This window comes from Etheostoma cragini, chromosome 19 (assembly GCF_013103735.1).
Source record: "Etheostoma cragini isolate CJK2018 chromosome 19, CSU_Ecrag_1.0, whole genome shotgun sequence".
Taxonomy (NCBI): domain Eukaryota; kingdom Metazoa; phylum Chordata; class Actinopteri; order Perciformes; family Percidae; genus Etheostoma; species Etheostoma cragini.
The window spans coordinates 16,885,229-16,912,285 of record NC_048425.1 but is presented as its reverse complement, the minus strand read 5'-3'; the positions used below and the strand labels follow the sequence as shown (position 1 = coordinate 16,912,285).

General features: G+C 40.4%; 1 protein-coding gene and 2 long non-coding RNA genes across 7 annotated transcripts in view; 2 read left to right on the top strand and 1 right to left on the bottom strand.

The window, feature by feature from the left end:
* Nucleotides 1-11,807, top strand: part of LOC117962104 — a 14,688-nt gene extending 2,881 nt beyond the window's left edge. Inside the window, exons 2-3 of the long non-coding RNA XR_004660569.1 lie at nucleotides 2,093-2,099; nucleotides 11,692-11,807. This is a non-coding gene — a long non-coding RNA (uncharacterized LOC117962104). The remainder of the gene's footprint in view (nucleotides 1-2,092; nucleotides 2,100-11,691) is intronic.
* The window catches only part of sorcs2 (sortilin-related VPS10 domain containing receptor 2), a 356,230-nt gene that overhangs the window by 4,992 nt on the left and 324,181 nt on the right, over nucleotides 1-27,057 (top strand). The window lies entirely within an intron of this gene.
* Nucleotides 25,188-27,057, bottom strand: part of LOC117962103 — a 17,064-nt gene continuing 15,194 nt past the window's right edge. The window contains exon 3 of the long non-coding RNA XR_004660568.1: nucleotides 25,188-25,198. This is a non-coding gene — a long non-coding RNA (uncharacterized LOC117962103). The remainder of the gene's footprint in view (nucleotides 25,199-27,057) is intronic.

Below are 27,057 nucleotides of genomic sequence, written 5' to 3'. Positions count from 1 at the left end.
GGGGGACCCCGGGAGTCAGTGTCCAGAAAGGGCAGTGGTCCAGACACCGGCTGGTGGTCGGGGGTGCCAACCTCCGACTGAGGGCCACAAACGTTGGCCGTCGGCCGGGGGGCAGGACCACCGAGTGCCAGCCGGGGATCAGAAACGCTGGACCTCCGACCTAAGTCGGGGGTTCCGGTCAGCTGGTCTGGGTCAGGGGAGCCAATCGGCCGGTCTGGGTCTGGGGGCCTGGTCTGCTGGTTGGGATCTAGGGGGCCAGTTGGCTGGTCGGGATCTAGGGGGCCAGTTGGCTGGTCTGGGTTAGGGAGGCCAGTCGGCTGGTTTGGGTTAGGGAGGCCAGTCGGCTGGTCTGGGTCTGGGAGGTCAGTTTGCCGGTCTGGGTCACGGGGTTCAGTCGACCGGTCTGGGTCTGGGGGGACTGATGGCTGGTCAGGGTCAGGAGGGCCGGTCGGCCGGTCTGGGTCAGGGGGGCCGGTCGGCCGGTCTGGGTCAGGGGGGCCGGTCGGCCGGTCTGGGTCAGGGGGGCCGGTCGGCCGGTCTGGGTCAGGGGGGCCGGTCGGCCGGTCTGGGTCAGGGGGGCCGGTCGGCTGGTCTGGGGGGCCGGGTGACCGCTGGGTGACCACGGCGGCTCCCAGGGAAGACTGGTCAGTGCACACTCCCTGGGAGGCAGTACATCCGGGCACGAGCAGAGGGTTCGGGGCAGCTCCCTGGGAGGACTGTCCAGTGAACACTCCCTGGGAAGCAGTCTTAGCTGGCGCCGGCTGGGGGTCCGAGGCAGAACGCAGGGAGGACTGTCCAGTGCACACTCCCTGGGCATGCGCCTCTGCGGGCGCCGGCGGCTGGGGGTCCGCCTCGTCGGCGGGTGCCGGCGGCTGGGGGTCCGCCTCGTCGGCGGTAGTCGTCGGCTGGGGCTCCGCGGCGGCGGCAGTCGTCTGCTGGGGCTCCGCGGCGGCGGCAGTCGTCTGCTGGGGCTCCGCGGCGGCGGCTGTCGTCTGCTGGGGCTCCGCGGCGGCGGCTGTCGTCTGCTGGGGCTCCGCGGCGGCGGCTGTCGTCTGCTGGGGCTCCGCGGCGGTGGCAACAGTCGGCGGCTGGAGGTCCGAGTCACAGGACGCCGGCTCATTGGTGGAGATCAGGAAGGCCTGCAGGCCCCCTTCTAGCTGGTAGATTTCACGAAGGAGGCCTTTCATGCCCGGGACCTCGAAGAGCCAAGGTTTTCTGGTCATGGCGTTCCTTATGAGGGCACAGATTGTTAGCCGACGCTCCGCGTCCGTGGTCCTCCCCAATTCAGAGACGAACCGGGAGAGGGCGCACATCAGCTGCTCCAGCTCCGCTCTGCTGCTGTCATGTGCTGGGTCCATAACTGGCTTGATCATTCTGTTACGAGGGGGAGTGAGGTGAGGACCCAAACGCAACAGACAGCAGGCAGGAACAGATATGCAGGGGTTTTTAAATTAACCACAGTTCAAAACACAGGGAAACAAAAGGCAAGGTCCAAGCAAAATCCAAATCAGCCACGGAAAAGGCTGAAGTCCAAACAAAAGGTCCAAACCAGGCACGAGGGAAGGAAGGCCACAAACAGAGAGGACTCCTCAAAGGACAACTCACAGGGGATGGCAGGAATACAGGCAGGAAGACACGGACTGGGTAATCTCACAAGGCAGAAGGACCTTGACGTAGGACAGTCACAGCACAAAATGATCAAGCACTAGACAAAAGGAACACAGGGGTTAAATACACAAGGTAATGAGGCAATGGGGAACAGGTGAGACGTCAGGTGAATCACATTAGGGCGGGGCAGGACAATCAGACAAACAAAGCGAAGCTAGAGACCAAGACCAAACAGGAAGCTGACTAAAAAATAAAGCAGGAAACAGAACATACACAAGCATGAAAACAGGACAAAATCCACAACAACAGACTAGCGGAAAGACCGGGACAAAAACACAGGGAAGGCCAAACAGGAAAAATACCCCAACAAAAACTCCAAACCACAACACCAATCATTACATCATTACATCATCATTGTATTATGTGAATGTTTGTGTTCTGGCCGACTTCCATCTCCTTCCGGGCTGCAAATTGTTTTGACAAGAGGATGAGTTGTTCATCTAGCTTTATAGTGAAAATGCTTTTATTGAAAACAGCCCTTGTGTACTCCCCGGTGTCGCTGTAGCAACAACAGCGACAATGATTTTACTTTGGCAAGCCAATTGGTCAATTGATGGCTTAGAGTTTAAGAGCTTTCCCTCAGGCATTCCCCCAGAGGTAAAGAGCAGAAATAGCCTGTGTGTGTGTGTGTGTGTGTGTGGGGGGGGGAGGGGGGGGGGGGGGGGGGGGAGGGGATTAATCTATTCATTTTCAACTATTAAATTAATTTCCATCTACATACTACTTAGTTTCTTTTTAAAATAATTTTTTTCTTTAGATCCCAGCATCTTAAGTGTGAATATGTCCTTGTTTCTTTACTCCTCTATGACTCCTCTGTACACTGAATATCTTTGAGTTGTGGACAAAATAAGACATTTAAGGACATCATCTCGGTTTTGAAAGTTGAGTTGATTGACTTTTTTCACCATTTTCTGACATAGACCATAAAACTAATCCGTCAGCCGAGGAAATAATAGACAGATTAATCGACAATTGCCGTCTATAGTTATAGAATCGTAGAAAAAGAATAAAAGAAGAGTATTTTACAAATAAACATGTAGGAATGTGGATGTAACCTGACGGGAAAAGCATGTAGATAGTCAAGGAATACAGAAAAAAAAAATGTGGATGTGGAATCTACATCAAAAATAATCCAACAAAAAATACCTGCCTTTCCTTCAGGTTCTAGATCACTAGCAATTTAATAATTCAGTATTTAGGAGATCAAAGGTCCCAATCACAACTTATTGATAATATTTAAGAATACTAGAAGTAACCAAGAGAGAATGTTAAAGAAAATAACTCTGAATTGAAGAAGAAGAGATTTGTCTGTATTACTCAGCTCATAGTCCAGCATATCTTTTTTCTGTAATTGTACATGGTAAAATATGAATGTATGGTACATCTCTCATAGTAAAGTAACCCTTAAAAAGACAAGGAGGCATCAGGCTTGTTATAGCACTCATTTTTAGGCAGAAGGATTTCCCTTATCCATGTGGAATTAGTCATTTCTCCATGTAAAAATTCAAGATTTAAACTAGAGCAGGGCAATATATTGATAGGATATTGATATCGTGATATGAGAATAGATATTGTCTTAGATTTTAGATATCGTTATTTGGCATAAGTATTGTCTTTTTTTGATTTAAAGGTGGCATTACAGTAAAGTGATGTTAATTTCTCGTCCTACCAGACTGTTGTATCATTTGACTTTACCCACTTAGTCCTTATATCCACATTACTGATGATTATTCATCAAAAGTCTTTTTGTGTACGTTTTTTGTGAAAGCACCAATAGGCAACACTACAATAACGTTGCAGTATCAATATCAAGGTATTTGCTCAAAAATATTGTGATATTTGATTTTCTCCATATCGCCCAGCCCTAATTTAAACCAACCTGTGGTGCGACAAGGGTTTTTAATCTTTATATTCTTAACTGCTTTTTACAGAGATGAACTGTCACACTTGTCCATGGGAATAATTGGAAAGAATAGTTTTCCTTTGATACTGGTCATTTCACCAACTAAATACTTTCCTCTAAATCTTGTTTAAAGTTGAAGTTTATGCTGTTATTTTCTGTAATTGGTGCACCTTTTTTTGTTCACTTGTAAATGCTGGATCCACTTCTAATAATGCATCTTGTTAGTGTCTTTTCATTTGTTCCTCTCTCAATAAATGGCCATCATGGTTGCAGAGTGCACCAAATTGCACTTGGATTGTCCTATTTGTCTACAAACAAACATTTACCACAAACAGTTTCTACAATTTGCAGGTCTAAGGACAGGATACAATGATATTAATACAACACTATTACCGTTATTCACCAATACAGACATAAACATGCATCTATAGAGTTTGTGAGTCCCTGAAGCCATCCTTGGAAAGTACATGAGGCTGTATTACATGATACCGGCATTCTGAATGAGGAGAGACTCTTTGTGCCTCTCTCTCCCTCTTGCTCTCTCTCTCTCTCTGTCTCTCTCTCTCTCTCTCTCTCCATCTCTCTCTCTCTCTGAGTTGTTGATTAGCCCCAGGGAACTCTGAGCTTTATTCTTCTTCCCTCTATTTCTTTCTCATTTCTATGGGGATGACCAGCATCACTATCTTTGTGTGTGTCTGTCCGTGTGTGTATGTGTGTGTGTTTGCGTGCGTGCGTGCGTGCGTGCGTCCAATGTATGCACTTGTATTGGCAAGGAAACAGCACTCAATATTTAATAAGGTTTCTCCATGTTGCGTGTATCAGTTGTTACATGGAGAGACAGATTACACATTACCATTGGGCTCACACACTTTTTCCTGCCTATGTGTGTTTCTGATCCCTGGTGGGCTGTCCCACAGTAGCCTAAGTGATTAATGAGCGGCAATGGGGGCGCTGACATTCCAAACTCTCATCCCACCCTCTAATGCCATAGGGGAATTGTGGGTAATTCCTGCTACTTCCTGGTTAAAGAGCCCTCCTGTGGGGGAACAAGTAAAAGTAAATTTCTTTTAACGGCGTGAGAAATTTTGATGGCCGAGTAACACCTCGTGCAGCTCCACAGTTTGTGAAATCTGGAAATTATGCCATTCATGGCACCGCTGCACTCGTGTTCACAGCACATTATTTTGACCCACAGTCAGAACTTCGGTTGCATGCTTTGATTGTTTTGAAGATGGGGGGGAGGCATTTTGCAGATGCACTTTCTGCAAGTAGCCAGCCAGTGGGACATTGAATAACAATAACTCAGCAAACTTACCACTGATTGTTAACGCAACAGGATAGCAGCGGCCTTGACACTCCCATTTAACTCTCCGCTGAGCCATCGCAGTTTCTCTCACATTTTGTTTGTTTTAATTTATTTTTTGAATCACCCTGTTTAAATTATCACCTTAGTATGAAGGGCTGTTTTTGTGACCTTTTATTTTCCCACAGAATTACACTGTTACATTACATTCTTCCATTTAGCTGACCAATGTACCTGTATTAAGTTGCTTGCTGCTGTAATAAACAGGCTCAATTGTTTTGTGTTGAGCTGCTTAGAAAAAGGAATGAACAAGTTTGTAATACCGAAATAATATGATGATAAAATATTCATATTACATAACAAAACTATAGTGCAAGTGCACACCACACAATTTACTTTTTGTCATTTGAGATAAAATACAAGTTTCACTGACATTTTTGAATTCCGCAGTTTATATAAATTAAGGACATATTTTGGAATGAATTATTGATATGTGAGTTGAGTGTATTGTTACATCCCTAATGGTAAGTCTAAGCGCTGTATGAGACTGTGCATGTTTTTTTAAACTAAATGCTAATGTAAACATGCTAAAATTCTCATAATGACAATGTTAACATGTTGACATTTAGTAGGTATAATTTTTTACTGTTTGTCATTTTAGTAGCATGATAACATTGTAATTAGCATGGAATTCAAAGCATTCAAATTTTACAATGTTGACTTTATGAATTTGATTGCGTATTGCGATATCAACATTAATTTCAATATTTTAAAACATGTAAAATTAAAAAAGTTACAGGAAAACACATCAAAATAGATTCATAACAATTTAAACAAGTTTTCTTACAACACAAGGTTTATTTCAACTGACTGTCACTTTGGACTGGTCCAACATGAATAAATATATAAATAAATAAGGACCATGTCTGCAGAACAGGTTACTGGTTGGACAATATTAAATAAATAAATAAAGAGAACAGGACAAAACTTTCAATTCTTCTTTTTCTTTTTCTCACGTTTTTTTTACGCACACCCCTGGTACGGTCCACAGGGTTTGTCAGGTAGTGGATCCATGCGCTGACGTGCACTATCATATGCAAGTGGCACGGTAACCTACCAATAAAACATGATCATTTTAGCATTTCAAGCAAGTTCTAAATCAATTATCATCGTCATCTATCTCGTCTGTCCCCGTTCACGCTGCTTTTTCGGGGTGTGCCCGGCCGGGCTCCGTTGCAAACCCTGCTACCAGGAGCTCGCTAACGAGCCCTCCATCTGGGCCTGGCTCCAGACGGGGGTCCTGGGCTTTTTCCGGGAAGGTTAACTTCACCTCTTCCTCGATCATTCATAGGGGTTTCTGAACCGTTCTTGGTCTGACCCCAGACCTGAAACCACTTTGCCACGGGAGACCTTACCAGGAGCACCAAGCTCCAAACTCCAGGATCCATGGTTCCTGCAGCATACATCTGATTAAAAAAGGGTATTGGTTGAATTTAAATTGAGTCTTTATTGCGAACCATATTGTTTTATAATAAGGTCCTATTTGCAATGTAAATCTTGGCTTATGCAGTTGTGTACACACTCACATATAAGCTGTTAAAAAAAACAGAGCCTCTCTCTCTCTCTCTCTCTCTCTCTCTCACCGCACATGCACGTGCACATGCACACTCACTTTCTAGGTCTCTAGGGTTCTGACTTAATGTGAAAGGCATTTGGTCACGCTTCACATACTGAACAGACAGTTCATTTGGCCCCTGGTTATTCTGCAGCGGAAAATTGTTTGCACATGTGAGGAGAGCCTTTCTCGTCATCTATCTCGTCTGTCCCTGTTTATCCTGAAAGAGAAAGGAAAGAGACACTCCAAAACCCAACCTGTAAATCATCAGACTTGTGTGCTTGGTTCAATTCTTTTTAATCAGAATTACAATGTACAGTAGTTCTAAAGCAGGCTTGCCATCCAGCATGGCCAACAGGACACATCCAAGCTCTGTTAATTGTCTATTCGCAGGTTTAAATTATACATTCTTGTACGTCAAGGAAATATTTATTATTTTCCAAATAAAGGAATACTACACCAAAACAAATTTAAGTCGTTGCAACTAACAATTATTTTCATTTTCAATTAGTCTTCTTTCTAATTTTCTTGTCTGATTACATTTTACAAATACAATTGACTGTAAAAAAAAAGAAGGGATTGATAAGAGACGTTAGGTTATTTAATGTATGTAGCTTAAAGCTATAGTGTGAAGTTTTTGTCTCCCCCATGAGGAATTCTAAGTAATGACAACAAAACTGTTGTTACTTCCAAATGATACAACCCTAACCCTCCAGGCAGTAGGAGCTAGTAGCCAAGGAGGACACACAGGATTAAAAGAGGTCCTAATCTTTGCTCAATATTCTGCACGCGAAAGTTGCTTGACGACACAATCTTCTGAAAATAGTCATAATGAAAAATACAGAGAGAGTTGTGTTGAGCTGATAGTCTTAAATAGCTTTGTATCAACACATTTTGTAATAGCTTGAATCAGTAATATCAAAAGAATTACGCATTTAATCTTTAAATACTTGTTTAACTCGCCAAGGTGCCCATAGACGTTTTTATTTATTGTCTGCCATTTTTGTTTAAGTTTTGTCTATTTTCTGGTTAAATCTACCGGGCTGCATTAAGAAAAGTAAGTATTTTGTATGTCCAGACTACAAAATACCGTCTCCAGAAATGGAATTCATTGTTTTATTATTTAATAATGGGTCATGTTGCTGATGTAGCTCCACTAATGTGTATGTTGACATTCATTGTGTAGCCTAAAGATGTTCTTTATCTTAACAGTGATATCATACCTCACATATATAAGTGTAAATAAAGTATAACAGTAGGCTATAAATAAGTGTGGATTGATACATTTATTTAAATGGAAACACTAGTGACGGATGTCAAAAAGGCTTTTTAAAACACTCTCTGTGTAAATTGGCTGCTTAAAGGCAAGAATACAAGAGAGATCGGTGGAGATGGCATGAGGTTAACCTTTGGTTCTCCTCCTCGGTCAAAAAATGACAGAAAATATTATTTTTGTCCCTTTTTCAGAATTCTTTAGAGTTTTCACTAACACAACCTTACTACCACTAGTTTTATACTTATTTTTTGAATTCACGGTCAATAACCCTCATTTATGTAGAATAAAACCCTTTATTTGAGTTAAAAAAACAGAAATTCTGAATTATTTTGACTAAAAGTTAAGATCAGATGAGTTTCGTCAGGGATGAAAGTGATCAATTGTATTTGCAAAGAGCGTTGTAAGGAATCCAATCTATTTTTTGTAATAATTTGGTTAAAAAGAAACCTATGTTTCAGATATAGACATTTTTTAAAGGGGTCAAATTTGACCCGAGGACAACAGGAGGGTTAAAATGAAACATTTAAGGATGCTATATGCAAAATGTCTACTTAAACCAAAAAGTCAGTCACAGTTTCCCGAATCCATTTTACTGAAATCTAATTAGGCTCCCTGGCACAGTAGAATGCTGATAGTGAAGCAAAACATGCAAATATCTGTGTCTGATCTGTTTGCTGAGTTGACACAGAAAACAATAGCGTGTTAGTCAACGGTACATTGAAACATAAAAGCACTTCACAGATTGAGTGCTTCCTCTTACAGTAGCATGGCCTCAGTGTTGGCACGGGACAGCTCATTTCCACTTGGCAGTAGTTAGCGTTTCTCGCTTTGATGCTATGGTCGCCATGCTAGAGACCTTGGGAAGGTACAAGGAGCAGCGTGCTACCGTAGCGGGCTGTCTAATTAAGTGTTTAGGGATGCCAGATGGATGCTGGCTGCCCGGCAGCTAAATAAAAGCATCTAGACACATTTGTTTTACAGGTTGTTCAGAACCTTCCCTCAGCAGCGCTAACAGATTATTGTCTGTTTGTTCCTGCAGTGATGTATTTGCATCTGTACGTATATGAGAACTGTGTGTGTTTGTGCTTGTGTATGTGTCGGAGCTGGCGGGTACTGGTTACCAAGCAACAGTCAAAACAACTATTTGGCAGGCTGACACATAAGAAAGCCAGTCATCTGCTTGAACATCCCGGACATACTCCAAACTTTCTTTCTTTTGTTACTGTGCTAAAATGGACCCTGCATGTGTTCATTGTTTTTCCAGTTTTGTTCCTGTAAACAGAGGGCCTTATTTTCTCCCATGTACCTTGTGCTCTTCTCATCGCCTTCTGCAGTTTGGCTGTCATGGTTGAAAGTTCCTGCTCATGTTGCCCTGGCAACCCACACTGGAATCCTGTTGCGGTCTTCCAGTGGTTTGGTTCCTGATCTGAATTCAGAGTGGCCCTTTGCCACGCCTCACACTTCTCCCAGGTCCTGTATAGCTTTTGGCATTAATATATGCCAGTCATATTCAGGTTGTAAGGTCCTTGTATCTCGCCATAAGTCAACCTTTCAGGAAATGAACCTTGTTTTTGGTCTGATCCTCAAGTTTCTTTACCTGAAGATAAAACGTTACAATTATTGAGATTAGAGTTGTGAAGATTTCACCTGACTGTAACGATATGTATATACATACAGCTTTGCAGTATTTGGCTCTAGAAAATACTTTTTCGTCTGTGTTATGTGTGTGTGTGAGGGGGTGGTGTGAGATGTGTGTGTGTGCCTGCCTGCAGCTACTATAGCAGCAGTGGGAAAGCTCTGCCTATAGAGCCCCTCTGAGTGTTGGAAAATGCAGCCCAGCAGGGTTTATCCAGTATTTCACCCTCACAACAACACATTTAGAGTTTGGATCTTCATCCCTTGGTGCTAAGCCATCCTCATTTTCTATCAAAACCCCCCCATCTGAACCCCACCTCTCACAAGGGACCAGGGTATTTTCGGTTTTCATCATAAGCCAATTGCACAACAACAGCACGGAGCCTTCCACACAAGTCAGGAAACATGGATACAGATATAAACGTACTGTCTGTCCTTGGATACGATTGGCTGACAAAAATACTAAAATTCTCAGTAGACGTGAAGAAGTGGTTGCATAACAAGTATGTTTGGGCATTGTTTTGATTTGAACAATACTGATTGCAATTCCATTTTTTTCTTATGGATGCTTGAATTCAATTCTTTGAGGGGTGTTGTTTTTATTTTGATTAACTTGTCATTTACAGTTTCAGCCGGCTTTTTCAACGTAAACTAAAGCCACACTTCGGAGCATCGCTTACTGTGGCATACACACAACAAGTGCCAGGAAGTATGCCAGCTGCCACGGAGAAAGAACGTGCGCATGTTGAATTTGGAACCGCTGATTGGATTCATAGCCAAATTTTCCAAACGTTTGGAATTGTAATTTTTGAAACAATTCCAAATTGGAACCACAACTTCATTCCCAGTCCTACATAACAGTTATTTTTATATTTAGAATATCATTTGATAACATAAACTCATTTATTTGCCTTTTTCTTATAAAAATCTGCCACTAAACGCAGTTAAAAAGACTTAGTTTTCCTAAAATAACTGTAAATATTTTCACCAAATTTAGCCATGAACATATATACTTTGTTGTTATTATATAATAATATATCCTTTATTTGCCAAGTACATTTGACACATAAGGAATGTATCCTCTGCCTTTAAGCCCGGCAGAGTACGTTACATTTTTTGCAGCACCACATCACAGCGCACGGCCTTGTCTTTTTCATGTAAAACAACCACTGTTTTTGACAGCATGTTTGTTAAAAACCACCTAACGTTTAGATGAAAGAGGCCTCAGTGTAGAGTTATTGGATTTTTACTTTCCCCTTTCTTCCTTTTCTTTCCTCCCACATGCTCACCACCGCTGCCACCCATCTCCTAATACTCCGGTGCTCTAATTGCTATCAACATGAGTCACAAATGTTCAACTTTTTTCCAGGGAGAAGAGTTATTTCTGGCAAGCTTCGCGTCAGTCAACACATGCTAATTCCTACTTTACTGCTTTGGGTTGCCTTGTTTATTTAGGTGTGTGAGGTTGGCACTGCGACCACGCACGTCATTCCTGAAAGAACTTTGGGAGCAGAGTTGCCTTTGAACTGCAGACAGGGCTGACATTGAGTCTGGGTTTGTCCTCCAACCAAACTTCAGCCAACTGGGAACATAGGATAACTACAGCTTTTAAGCAGATACAAAACTTCTCTATAGCATGTTTTAATGGATTTACGTAGATCCTTCAGAGTTGTACAAAGACAAAAATGTCATGTATTAGAATGAATCCTGTTCAAAAGTTAAAAATGAAAAATTTGTGTCTTCAGCTAAGCTCTCTACATCAATTGACATTGAATTCCAGCATCTGATACATATTTATAGTACATGAGACTCTCTTAATATCACTGTCATGGTTTCCCATTACAGTCGCAAACTGTCACATCAGTTTGCATTGTTTTGTTGAAGAATTACTTATTCACATCACATGTTAAAAAAAGTACATGGTTTGAAATAAAACAAATCTACCTGCATTATTTGATTATTTGTTTGCAAAAGTTAAAATGAAGCAATGCCTTCTGGGAATTTCAAGACAGAATCGAGTAGACCGCGTCTGCGTCAGCGTGGTTGTTGGAAGTTGGAAGCTATATTGCTGACAAAAAAGGACTGGAAGCACCAAGGAACACACGGGGGGTGGCGAAAAAAAGAAATATATAAGAGAGAACTGTTGGCTAACGGTGAAAACACGGAAAACTGCCTTTTTTGTTTTTAAAATCAAGTGCAGCTTCAGCCAGCACTAGCGCTAATACTGCTAGCTAATATGCTAATGTTAGCGACACGTCTGAGCCAACACACCAGAGAGAATGACAGGACAGTGAAGAACAAAACGAGCAAGAGGAGGATGAAGAGATAGACATGGATAAGGAATCTATGGAACTAACCAACACAGAACAACAAGTCTGCTGTGGGTCTGAATGTGGAATACCAGAAGCTACAGAGATGGAGAGCAATGCTTCAGGAGGGAGTCTAGCAACAGGTCAAGTAAGTGTGGCTACTTCACAAGATCAGATCAACCATGTTTTTTTTATGGAGCAGCTGGCTCTGATTAGTTACCTTTTTAATGCATTTGGGGCTTGCATTGACATGTCTATGTTTCGGTACAATTTTCCCAGAAAGTTCTGGGAACGTTCGTTTTTGGTTGCGGGAAAGTTCCCTGAAGGTTAGATTTGGTTGATCAGAACGTTTCTGGGAACGTTAGTTTTTGTTTACATCGAACGTTCCCCTAACGTTATCTTAACGTGGCAACCTTTAGAGAACGTTGCCCTAACGTTGCAACCTTTTAGAGAACGTTCCCCTAACGTTCTTTTATTACAATCCCCTAACCTTTAACTACTTTAACAACCATGATACCAATTGTATTATTACTTTAAACTCTCTGTGCATAATAATAATTATGTACAGATAATGCTAATTATTATATATTAACAGAAATTAATGAACAGGCAAACTTGATGGGATTTAAAACATTAATATACAATATAAATATATAACAAAAAATGAGTATACAACAATCAGAAACAGTTTTATTGGCAATATAGACACTCAATGCATAATGCAATAGTGCAAATGTAGTCTGCAAGATGCATATTGGAATGCTAAAGTACCGTAATTTAACATATATACGTCACCCTGGACGATAGTTACAAAAACACAAAATCAAGGACTAAGAACAGGCATTTAGCACACAGAACAACAGGCTGAATACAGTAGGTGCCCGTTTTTTAATGGTAACACATTATATATATATATATATATATATATATATATATATATATATATATATATATATATATATATATATAACAGTTATTCAACTATACAATAGCATACAGAACAACTACCAGGGCGTGGAGAAGTAAATACCGTTGAAAAGCCTCTGTCCCGGCAGCACGATGTTCAAGCACCCATCTCTGTAAATGTAAATGTACTGTATTTATTTAGCGCTTTTCTAGTCTTAACAACTACTCAAAGCGCTTTTACATCATACAGGAAACATTCACCATTCACACACATTCATACACTTAGGCCGAGGGTGCCGTACAAGGTGCGACCTGCTCATCAAATAAACACACACACACATTCACACTCCGATGCACAGCATCTGTGGACCCGTTGCTCCAGCTTTGCCATCTTGCCTTCAACCCGAGATTAGCTAGCTTCCTTTGTTTTCTTCATTTCAGTAAGGGCAACCTTTTCGCCGGTCCTTCACAAGTTTCTAACTCACTCTAAACTATTTTTCTGGGGAAAGAACTTAATGTTAAACCACAAACCCTTCCATTACAACAACATCATTAAACTGTAAACTAATCTTTTGTGAGATTGCAAAGTTGTGCAATGTGGTCTGTTCGTGTGTATACGGCGAGTGGCTGGACGTGAATCGGTCACCTCAGAGCAGAGGTCTTTCCCTACTGGTGTGGTGGTGTAACGTTTGGTTTGTTACGATGTGAATTGTTTTTGTTGTGAAAATTGTTCTAATTATAGTATTTTCACTAATACAGTTAAAAAACCAAAGTCAAGCCCAAAAGTATTGTTTTAAGCTAAATTGATATCAGCCTTAAATTGAATAGATTCTCTTGCTATAGTCTTTAACTTACCTAGATTTACAAGACCAATCATTTTTGAGTGAATCTAAATCAAGTGACTGCAAACCTTTATGCTACTTAAAAAACTCAGAACAACCAAACGGGAACGTTGCGTGATACTACAATGCAACCGCAACCTATATATTGTCAGGGTCGGACTCTGATGAATCATGAAAAGTTCAGAACCAATTGGACAACGTACACTGAAATTACACCCACTTCCCGTTTCAATGACGAATCGTACAAAGTATTTATTTTAATAACTTTTCATTGTTCACGTCTTAAGATGACATAGACCGAATTTGAAGTTGATCGGATGAAATCTGGAGGAGGAGTTTGTTAAAGTACAACAATCGCACTACTTTCAAAAATTCAGTTCAAAATGGCGGACGTCCTGTTGGATTAAGGGTATGGCTCCAATGGAGTTTTATATACGTCTTGACATGCTACATATGTGTACCAAGTTTTGTGAGTTTACGTTCAACATACTGCAGGGGCTACATTTCTTAAATTTTGTAGGGGGCGCCAGGGCAACATTTCTCTGCGCTTATTCCCGAAACCCTTAAAATAAGTACAATTTCACCAGACTGGGTGAGTTTTTGAAAATGTTATGCCCCTGAAAAAAGCAATTTATTTGCCGGATAAAGAATAAGAATAATCCCTTCAGTTTCAACAGCGCTGTTGGTGCTCGGGCCCTAATCAAATAAAAATGGAATATAAAAAATGTAAAATTAACTATAACAACATTTATTATATTATAAGTGACATAAATGAGACAGTTTGTTGACTCCATTGCTCTATGATTTTGCTACCTCATAACTGTCTTGTGATTGTTAAACGTGCCAAATAGTGAGTCACTAGTAGTGCTACTGAGCACTAGACCAAGCCCACACACATACTCACACTCTAGTCTCTATCCTGTCCCACCTGATTGTTCATGCCTGTGCGGCTTCTGAAGTGTTGTCATTGGTGGGCCAACTTCAGCCAAGTAATTCTGCCTAAGCATTTGCCTGCGACAGCCCTGCCCTGGGAAAAAGAAACCTTTCATCCCTTAGCCTCCTCTGCGGCAGAGACGGCCTGTTTGCTATTGGAATTGGAACTCTTCTTTCTTTTTTTTTACAACCGTGAGAGAAAGGTAGCAAGAGGTAGAGGACTGAAGGAGCGTCAAAGCCTCTTTGGAATAACGCATGTAAACACAGGCAATGCATTACTCAGGTAATGAGATTCTCCACTCGCTTAAATCGAAAGTCCCTCAGCACCTGAGGAGGACAAACAACCCTCCCCCCCATCCACACACACACACACACACACTTTCATACTCAATATACTTGCCTGTCTTTCTTCCTTCCCGACCTTCCTCTCCCGTTTTCCCCTCTGTGAATTTTGACAAGTAGTTTGTATACAAATATGTTGTTTGGAAGACACACACACACACACACACACACACACACACACACACACACACACACACACACACACACAGAAAACCCTGTAGAGGTTTAGAGCTGGCATGCTGAGGTGAACAAACCTCCAGTAGAGCAATAAAGGCTGGCAGAGGAAAGTTTGTTTGGTCTTTTTAAAATTTTGTGTGTATTCATTAACAGGCCCAATTGGTTCCATCCTCTCTTTCTTTGGATAATCTCCTTTTTCACTATCATCTTTCTCTCTTCATTTGCCTCTGAAAAACATTTGAGTGCCAAACAGTACACAAAACACTATTTCCGGACTGTGATGTGTCTTTCTTTCTCTGAGAGACAGCTGCAAAGCAGCTTTTGTTCATTATATGTTTGTTTTTTTCACCTTTATGTTTTACAGGCAAGTCATTAGGAACAGGTTCTTATTTACAATGGCGTCCAGACAAGTGGCCAAGCCACTTAGGGAAAGAAAAGAGGGCTAGAAGCTAAATACATTAGTATTTACATCAGAAAATTAATACATTAGTAATACATACAGTTTAGAAATTATATTAAATACAATTTCAAATACTACACAGACAACAGTAAACTCTTATGATAAGAGAAGTCCACAGATACATGGGTGAGTAAGAGAGGGCAAAACCATACAAATATTTAGTTGGAAAAATTATGATGTGAAGAAGCAACTGCATATGTCCGTGAACAAGGAGGATATGATGGTTTTGAAGGATGAAATGGAAATTAGTTTGTCCAGTTTAAGAATCTTTTGCAGAGCTTTCTAGTCACAAGTGGCGGCAGACTTAAGATGTGAGGCAGAGTTGGTTTTGGGAAATGCTTAATTGAAAATAAAGTGAGGATAGGGTGTTGTATGTGACAGACTTTGGCTGCAGCAGGTGACCTAAGTATTGAGTAGGACTGGGAAATATAAAGATATTATATTGATGACGTGGTATGAGACTAGATTTTGTCTTAGATTTTGGATACTATAGTATCGTAATATGGCATAAGTGTTTTCTTTTCCTGGTTTTAAAGGCTGCATCACAGTAAAGTGATGTAATTTACTGAACTTACCAGGCTGTTGTAGCTGTTATATTATTTGCCTTTACCCGCTTAGTCCTTATATCCACATTAGTGATGATTTTTTATCAAAAATCTCATTGTGTAAATATTTTGTGGAAGCACTAATAAACAACACTACAATATCGTTGCATTATCGATATTGAGGTGTTTGGTCAAAAATATTGTGATATTTGATTTCTCCATATCGCCCAGCCCTAGTGAGAAGGTGATGGCCAAGAAGGGTCTTGTAAATGAAAATGAACCACTGAATGTGGTGCAGTGGTGTGTATTGAATGGGGCATTTGTGTCAAACCTGATAGCAGAGTAGGAAAGTGTAAAGTTTTAATAAAGTGGTCTTGCAAGTAACCCTGTATATAATGTTACCATAATCTAACGATTAGAATTGTCATTTAACTGAGAGTGAGTTTGGAAGATGTGGGGAAAATGGTTTCTGTAAAGAAAGCCGAGTTTGGCCTTGACCTTAGATTGCAGCTTTGATATATGGATGTAAAAAGAAAGTTCCCAAGTATTAATATGCAGTGCATTGTTCAAGAATAGCTCCCTTGCAGGTGGTAATGTTAAGGGCGGAAAAAGACGTGGTACCCTTACGGTAAAACCACATGACTTTAGTTTTGGAGGTATTAACGGTGAGTTTGAGTTAGGAAAAGACTGCTGCTATCTATCTTGCAGAGTAGCTTGAACAGTATCAGGGGAAGGGCCATTGGCATAAAGAATTGTATCATCAGTATATACGTTAATGAGTGAATTGCCAGCTGTCTGAGGAATGATAATAAAAAAAGTGTGAGGTCAAGTATGGAGCCTTGGTGGACACCCCTGGTGATCAGGAGAAAATGGGAGAAAAGGTTTTTAAATGCTGGAGCTACTGGAGCTGCTTCCCTCGTGACCCAACCCCGGATAAGCGGACGAAGATGGAAGAATGCTGGAAGTTGCACCCGGTGAGAGAATAGAATTGGAAACCACACCAATAAGTGATCAGTAACACCAATTAGGCCAAATCTGCGTATAAATGTACCTGGAGTCAAAAGCTTTGGGAAGGTCAATGTATATAGCAGGGCAGTGTTGTTTGGTATCTATTGCGGATGTAATGTTATTGAGTACTTTGCAGTATCTGTTACACAACCATACCCAGAGCGAAAGCCAGACTGTGCCCCATAAATGTAAATGGGTTGTATTTATGTAGTGCTTTTCTAGTCTTAATGACTACTCAAAGTGCTTTAACATATTACAGGAACCATTCACACACATTCATACACTGTGGCCAAGGCTGCCGTACAAGGTGCCATCAGATAAACAAGCAGACACATTTACACTTAGATGAGCAGCATTGGAAGCAATTTGGGGTTCAGTGTCTTGCCCAAGGACACACATTTCGGCAGGAGGGGGAGATTAATGAGGGCTGTTGGGGGAACCGAACTGACAGGGGCCGCAATTTTAATGAAGAAAGCGGCAAGATCACCTGACCCAGCTGTTTTACAGGGGTCCAGAGCAATCAATTCCTTCAGGACAAAAACTGTGAGGAGGTTTTGAAGGTCTGCAGGTACCAGGGGGTACAGGGGCTGTAACGCTGGAGTTTAAAGACTCAAACAAAGCCAGAATTTATGAAGTTCTAATTGAATGTTTCAGCCTTAGAGTCCTCATTCGTAACAACTATATCATCCACTCTTAGAGACAGTGGTACGAACCAGGGTTTGTTTTCAAGTTTTTTTTACAGTGTTCCAAAATGCTTCAGAATTGGCACCACAAAGTGTGAACTGCTCTTTAAAGTAGCAGCCTGCCTCAATGCTTGTCTGGCCTTGTTCCTGATCTGGCGAAATGTTGTTTGTGCGATGATTGAAGGTCTTTGTTGGACTTTTCTTTGCTTTGGTATGTTGAGGTCTTTGTGTTGTATTGCATTGAAACCTATAGCTCTACAGTATGCCTCATCAAAAAAAGTCAAAACAGGCAAATACATTAGGCCAATAAAAATGATGCATCAGATGTTACATGTCATAACATGGATGAGAATGGGATTTTCTGAAAAAAAAAAAAATGTTCTTGTCTTGGAGGTCATGATGAACAGTAGGGTTTATTTTTGCACTCACATTACAAGATCGCCGGCAAGATTAGCAAACCATTTAGATAATGATTAGAACGTCCATAGCCACAACACTTACACAGAAAGGAGGTAACAAGGGTCCATGATTACCTTCCGTAGAACATGAATTTTGTTTAAATTTCAGATGTTTTTATGACATTGTCAATAGTAGAGCTCGACTGATTTTTAAGGCAGATACCAATACAAATATTTGGTTATTTAAGAATTTGATATTCCGATATACATACAGTGTGTGTATGTGTGTGTGTGTGTGTGTGTTTGTGTGTGTGTGTGTGTGTGTGTGTGTGTATATATATATATATATATATATATATATATATATATGTATGTGTGTGTGTGTGTGTGTATATATAAATATATATATATAGTTATTTTTTTTAAATCCAGAAACTCATAACAAAACAGATTTCCATCACATTAGTTATTTGAAGTTATTTATGAGTTCTCACTACAACAATATGATAATTTGTTTTGTTGTCACAACAGAACAGAGGAACATCCAAATATATTAAAGTTCTGATGAATGAAATGTATAAAAATAAAAAATTAAGAGAATTAAGAAGTTCTTTGAACAAAAACACAATAACAAAAAAACAATTAGTGTGGCCAACAGGGACATGGTATCGCGTCCTCCATGTTCTGAGCCAACACTCAGAACATGGTTGACTAAATATTAATTTATCAGAATTTATTATTTATTTATTATTTATTTATCATTTATTTGTCATTATAAATGATTCCGATGAATAAAATATAAATACGGTATTTATTTTTTTCCCGGCCATTACAAATGCAGATATTGATAGTTTGGCCTAATATTGGCCCGCAGATATATTGTTCTGTTTCAATAGACTTCTCCAAAAAAGTGTACCCAAGTTAAGCATCATAGTTCATTGTTGACCTTAAAATTGTTTAATAAAACAGTCAAAACTAAAGGTCTACTTGCTATCTTTCCCTGAGCTTTCAACCATACCCCATGGTCTTCAATTGACATTGGAGCTCAGTAGCTGTTTAACTCTGTTGTTTTTCCTTCAGATATTCAAACATATACATTTATTTAAGGTACATTTACCTTGGACTTTATGTACATGTAAATATATAGCCAGTAAGTTTAAGGAAGGGTTATTGAAAGAGGGCACCCCATAATCATCTACTGCCTAACTGAAATGATGCATGTTCAAAGCCCATTGAACCTGGCCACAATTCTCGAGGTACCATGTGGGCGCCGGGAAAAGTTGCCTATGATGTTACAGTTGCAGACCTGTTTCTTTAACAGAAAACTTATATAATGCACTAAGTCTGATGCTATTTAAACTAAGTAAGCTGATTTTTACAATTTATTCTTTCTCTGACAAAAATGTGCGGGGCAGCTTTTAAATAATATCCTTTGATGAGATATCTTTAATAAGATATTTGGTCACTGTTGGACCTGACCTTGTTTCTGCACACAGAGGCCTGTGCACAATAAGGTGTAGCTTCATCTGAGTAACGTCAAAACAGGAACTTCTTTTGTAAACAGCTGATGAAAACTGTATCCTTGAAGATAAAACATGACACTGTGTGCCTATGCTTGCATGTATGTGTTTCCGTGTCATTGTGTCCAACTCTGTTATTCCCATTCCAGTGGTCCTTGGAAAGAGGACATTCTTTCTGCACTGTTACAGCCTTGTTAAACCCATTCCCCCCTGTTACACCTCTTCTTTCTCACAGCCCCTTTATCCATTCTTCCTTCTCCAATTCTCCAGCCAGCGAAAGACACTCAGTTTAGTCTCTGTCTATTCAGAAGCAAAGGAACACAATGTCTGATTGGTGTTAAATTTAAAGTACTCTTTGAGGCTCTTATTGATCGAGTGTGTTTACGTTCTTCATCTCTGCATATGTTTGGTCGCTCCTCTGGGGGTTTGATTGTCAAATGAAAAAGATAAAGAGAATTTATTTTTCTTTCTTTCCTATTTTTAATCTCATGAATCCTTTTACTGGAACTAGCCTCCAACATGGCTGCCAGTTGCTAAGAAGCTGCCCTTTTCCCCCCCAGTCAGCTGCTGGCACTGGCCCAACACTCAGCATGTTTTGACACACGGGGTGGGGAGTATGTGTGTTGTAGAAAACTACTGTTATGGTTTTGGCTTGTGTCTCTGTACGCATCCGTCCCAATAGTTGACAAAATCTGTGGGCTGTGGTTCATCTGCATGAGCACCGGCCCTAAATAGACAACGGCCGCTGCATTTTTCAAAAGGTTGAAGATTGTAGGTTGCCGCACAAAGCGGGCACACAGTCTGCCTGTGTGGAAACGTGGTGGATAATTATGCGGGAAGGTCTGTTGTATTAGTAGGGATCACACCAGAACTGATACTATCGATACCTTCCGGTTCTAAAATTACAAAACATCAGCAATGCCTGTTTTTTTGAAGCACCATAGGCACCATTAGCAACGCTGTCAGTGTTAGCAGCATTGGTGCTCACACACTCACCGTTGTCGGCTACAGACGCTAAAAAGGCGACATATTGTAAAAAGCCATGGCCACTTTCCTAGTCCTCCGGTTACGTTAGCCGTTAGCAGGGTTAGTATTGCCGTTAGCCAGGACCAGTAGGGAGCACTTTACTGGCAATGTCTCAAGTGTTTTTGCGAGTAACCAACTCGGGGGACGTTACTCTAGCTATGTGATTCAATATGTGTATACAAATGACATCAAGTGCCCGTCCCTTGTGGCCGTGATAAAATAGCCTGAAGCTAATGCTTAGCTACCTGATCAGGAGGAAATTAGCCAACTTGGCATCTTTTTGGACTCTAAGCGACCAATATTTTCCTGGGGGGGTTGTAACATCTCAACAACGCAACTGTTAGAAACACTGTTGTTGTTTTTGGACAGTAGCTTTTGAAAAGATGCCTGGAATGTGTCTGGGGACACTGGTTGTTGTACTATGACCATTAAATGCACTTGCTTATGTTGTTCTACACTCTGGTGCACATGTTTTGTATGTCTTGTTATGACATTTTTCTAATATTTTAATAAAGAAGTTCATTTCAAGTTAAAGTACATGGAATCTTAGTAAATCATTTTTCATTACTGTGGTATCAAAATTGTCATCAAGAATTGTCCTATTTTACTGGTAGCGGCACAGACTACTGAATTTTTGTTATTGTGACGATGTATTAGTGAGAGCTACAGGACTCCTTGAAGGTCTTTTGAATAAATTAAACAAAGCAGTGGACAGACTCACCAAATTTCATTTCCCATTTCATTAAATAAGTTGTATCTTGTGGCTGACAGCAGTGATGTGGAGTCAAGGTTTTCAGACAAACAACTTAATAGGCGGACAAGTCTGTTCAATGCTTTCTGTTTTGCCTTTCAGACATTTGATAGGTTTGGCAAACGGTCTTACACTAGAGAAATGTCATAAATCCAACCTGCTTCTTAAGAACAGAGTGCTGAGTGGATGGTGGTGTTCTTTAAGAGTTTTGGAATGACGAATTTAGAGTTTGTGTGTTTTTGACCTTAGGAGTCAGGATAAAAAAGCATCAACAGGCATACTGCTGGGTAGAGATCCGATAAAATAGATAGATAAAATAGTCATTTTCAAGACTCCTCTGATTTTATCTCTTTTCTTTGTGGGGGGAATCTTCAAATTTCCAGCTGGTCTCATCTGATTTCACATTCCGTCACAATTAGCCTTACCTGAGGCTGAGATTGCGGCAGATTCAGTTAAAAGATTACAATTAACTGGTTACTACGAGCAACCAGGCATGCATTCAGCTAAAAGTCACCAGTTAATACAGTCCCTTTTTAAAGTAAAAAAATCAGCACGTCGGGTGTCGTAAATCCTCGGGTCCTGTAGTTAGGGTCACGTAAACGTTCATCAGTTTTGAAACGAATATGTTCAGTTTACCGCTCGCCAAAAACATAAGCACGTTCATGCACAACACTGGCAGCAGACCCTCACCTGGACCCCGAACATGCACCTCTTCTTTTTGACCCGTGACCTTGCCATATGCCATGTCTGCTTTGTTAAACACAGCAGCAGTATCTGCATATCTAGGCCATCACCCCTGGGAAGAGTGAAAACGCAGGGAGGGAAAATGACCAAAGCAGAATGGGGCATTATGGAAGCAACAGTGTGATTATTATAGGAGTGACATTGTCTGTGTGAAATGCAGATTGCCTTCAATTAGCCCATTGGCATATGCACAGCATGTGAGTCCCAACGGTGCCACCTCCATTACTGCTATGACGACTCCTTATCTCTCTGTCAGACAGATTATCTTTATATGGGGATGGGATGTATAATGTTAATGATGCTGAAAGGGGGTGAACAACCGCATCAAATTAGTGTGTCGTAGTGGGGGTAGGGATAACCTGTAAAAAATTATAGGAATGGAAACTGGAGAGAGAGAAGGGAGAAGGTAACCTCTAATCTATCCAGCTGCACAGAAATAGTTAATTGGCAAAGTTGTGCAAAAGCATTGATATGCAGATGAATTTTCCTCACGCCACAAGGAAGGGTATAACAAATAAGTCAGGGATGTTTTTGCTCCACTGCGGACTGGAAATACTCACACATTAACAATGTTTTTCCCATCACTGCCCTGTGTAACATTCTTATATTTAGCTCAGTTCAGGCCCCATTGTGAAACACATTCTCCGCTTGCTTTTTCAATTTTAGACACAATTCGCGGGGCGAGACAGAGCCTAGTGTTAGGGTGCAAATCATCCTAGTGTGTTGGAGAAATTGAATTTCCCATGAATGCGTGATTGACTGTGATGTGGTCCCCAGCGTGCGCTGCGCCAATCCTCTAAGGTGGTGTCGGTGGTGGGGTGGGTGAGCACAGAACAGTGATGCTGGGTCGCAACAGCTGCAAAGGCAAGCATGCACACGCCTGCCATCACACTCAACACACACACACACACACACCCAGGAGGACACAGCTATGTGATGACACACTTAAAAGAAATGGAACCCCAGAGAGTCACAATCACACGCTTGCAGCTGCCTGTTTGTGTGTGACTTCAGAGCATGCTGCGCATACATGTTGCTGTGATTACAACCTGCTGTACGCATGTGTGTTGTGTTTATGAGTATTCCTGTCTCCTTCCTGTATGCTGTTGCCCTCTCTCCCCTTCTCTCTCGACTGTCACATTTACAAACCACTTGTGGGCCTGTGGTATAACATTACCAAACTCCAGTATCACACCTGTCATCAGCCCTCATGGCAACAGCCTCTTGAATTCAGCCTCTTCTGTCTTTTACACAAAGGACACCATCATTTCCTTTGTCATCCAGCCAGTTGATATATATTCCCATGTATTTCAGGGAACTGTAATGAGTGTGTTTACAGGCAAGCTAATGTCTATAGGCTAATGTCAGACAATAGCTGGTGGATGAGTCACTCGAACACAAGTGCAGATGATTGCACAGACACACTAGGTGTGTGTCTTTTGGCACACACAAAAACAGTGAACACACTCTTAAGGCTGTTCTGAATGCATTTAAGCTGTTGACATGTTATTTGGTGTCTAAATCATATTTTTAATGCTTCAATTTTGTTGTTTTTAAGTTAGTACACATACACTGCGCCCAAAAATGGCCCATGTAAAAAGAAATGGAAACCCAACATTTTTTTCAACATTAATTATTATTAGTTAATTTTCTCAAGTGTGTGTGTGTGTGTGTGTGTGTTACACATATCTGACCTAATTCATGTTTGCAAATACATGTTTCTATACATGCAGCTATAATAGCTTGTGCCATCTCAGGAATCCATTTCATCAAATAGAAAATTGTCAAATAGAAATGATGGAAAAGCAACATAAACCAACAGAAAATTAGAATTTTCAACTTTCTAATCTCTTGTACCCTATCCCTTGGAAAGAAACGCACAAAATAGCATACCCAAAAATAATCAGGGATAGCTCTTAAACCATAAGGCCTATATGCATATACAATAACTGGTCTCCTTTTGATAGGTAAGAACCAAAGAAATGTCAATCAATTGCTGAACTCTATTACCATTCTCATTAATGAGTAAATTGAGATGGAATAAAAAAAAATCTGTTAACAAGCACTAAAATTAAAAATAATAAATTATTAGTAGTGCTGTGAATTATTAGTTTATTGATACACACATTATATACCTCACATAGTATTTTATATATATATATATATATATATATATATATATATATATATATATATATATAATATTAGTTATTGGGTAATGATTCAAAAACGTTAACCTTTAAGAAACCATTTTAAAAACATCTTTAAACATTACATCTATAGATGGACCATATAGTGCTGTAATTTACAGCAATATTAATATTGTATTAATTACAGTTTAATTGCTTAACAGTCAAATTACTGTTTGATAACAGTCAAATGACAATTAACTAAAGATTAATTAACTATCAATTTACCATCTATTAATGATAGTTGTTTTAACATGTAGGTAACATGTTAGCCACCAATCTGTAGTACTACTACACTGCCATCCACCACCTCCTTATGCATCATTTTGGTCTTTCGTACTACTTGCTACCATTATCTATCTTAATACTACGTGATCCTAGAGCGGTGCGTTCCATACAGGCGCTGAAGGATTCTTCTTGCGTCATATCTGACACTGAGAGCCACTGCCAAAGCGTTTGTATTTTACAAGTTGGGAGTGAGAACGGGTTGTATATAAATAAGAGGTTCAAGGTGCAATGTTCTAAAGAAGTATGTCTCAACTGTTTTCATACTGCATGCAACATCATGTATTTTGAACAGCTGTAGTACGTACTAAAAGTAAAAAGAAAAAGTATGTGATTTGGAGCGCCGGGTCAGTGTCATTGTTTGTGTTGACTGCTCAGGGCAATGGGGCTTGATGGGCTGAGTGGACGTTTAGAGGAAACTATCCTGAGCCTGGGAACTCACGTTTGGATGTCGCCGCCAAAAACCAATACTACTACTACTAAAAATGAACTTGTCTTTGCAAACCAACATAATATCCTATCATTATGGTTTCACAAGAATTTATTGTGGAAAAACACTAAACAGGACATTCTATATGAAAACTGCTCATGCTTATATAACTTCCTGATAGATGCAAATTTACATTTCCATCTTGTCTTTTCATCAGATTTCTCACTTCTCTCCTTCTATCTCAATCTTTCTCCTATAGTGGGCTTTGTACTTTGTACCTAACTGGACAATGACATGTAACCTGGCACGTCTGGGAGACCAGAGGGAAAGACAAAAGCAGAAAGGCATACAGCGAAAGAGGGAGTAAGTCAGCCGTAGGAGATACCGGCGATGCCCAAACAGAAGAAGAGGGGGTTGTTAATCTGATAATGGTTCCTGGGCAGAATGACTCTTCCCCGGCTGCATTGTGGCTTTACACACAACGTCATCTATCTGGCCTCAACTCGACTGTAATTACATATATTCTTGATGTGGATACAACAGGAGGTGCTGGCGCATTAGCCGAGAGGGCCGGTCAGCACTTTGAGACGTGGGATGATTGGAAAAGAAGAATCAAAAGAGGTATTTTTGTATTTTTAGAAGGTTTATGAAAGAGAGGGCGGATAGAGGAGGTAGAGAGAAAAAGGGTGAGGTACAGTCGGTACTGTAGGTAACCACCCTTTTGTATCTGTAGTGAGATAAGACGGGGCAGGATTTCAGATGCCCTTTTCCTTTTGTTGTTGAGCTGAATACATCTAGTTTCTCATGTGTCCTTCACTTTGTCGGCAGCACCTCAGGTTAACTTTAGTGTCAATGTTGAACTTCAGGCAAGATTTACTTGTACAATGTGGCTGCTGCACTGTTGGTACAATCAGTCAGTCAATTTACTGATTGTGTAGTGAATAACTGTTAGCTAACAACATACTTACTGACTCTGTGTTTGTATTTCTGTGTGGGTACTCATTTATTGCTGAAGTTGGTATACTTTGGTGTACAAACCGGCAGACAAGCCAGACGAAGTAAGGCAGACTTGACCAGGCAGGTAACAAGCATCAAAGGCTGAAATTGATGACAGAAAACCACATTGCAACTTTGATGAACTGACAGAGGAACAAAGGATCTGGGCCGGTATATAGTGTGGAAGATGAGCAAATGATGCTACATCCAAACGTGAACATGACAAGCGTTTTAGCACTGTTTTAGAACTAATTTCCGTTCATACTAACATGCCTGAAAATGCATATAACAGACCATTCACGTAAACTGGGCATGCATGTGATGATATCTCTACTCACGGAAATTGTCGCAAACAACAAAAATAATAGCTTGCCTCCTGCTCATGTAGCCACTAGTAGCATCATAAAAGGCAATATTTGACAGCACTACAGCTGCTACATCAACAATAAGGTCAGAAACGGCTGTAATTTATTATGCATGTTGAGTCTACACTATCGCTGGTGGTATAGATTTCATTTCTTTTTTCTTTTTGTTCCAAATATGTATTAGAGAGTGTAGATCATTAGTCCACACTCTAGCCAATCAAATCAAAAGAAGAATTAAGTGTCTATGTAGAGTACCTGGGAATTAGAAAGCTAGATATTTTTGCTCAGGAGTTGGTACAGACAGAAACAGAGCCAAATAGAGTGAATATTTGACTTTTATGTTTCACTTGGATACAAACATGACTCCAAATGAATAATAATGTTGCTCCGTAACTGCTGGATGTGTAAATAAGCTACTGTTTACTATATTAACTTAAAAGGAGATGACATGTCAATGTTGTGTTCACAACTTGTTTCCAATATTGCTGCACATTATTCCCAACCTGGTCTCACGCCAGTTTGTGAAATGGTCATGTTTTTTGAATTATTTTATTTATGTACAGGTCACGTTAATATTGTTTGTTTTGTGTACATGTCATAATTTTTAAATGTGACCATTTCACGAACTGCCCTGACACTGGGCTGGGAGACGCCATAACAGGGTAATGAAATAATTCAATTCAATTCAATTCAATTTTATTTATAGTATCAATTCATAACAAGAGTTATCTCAAGACACTTTACAGAT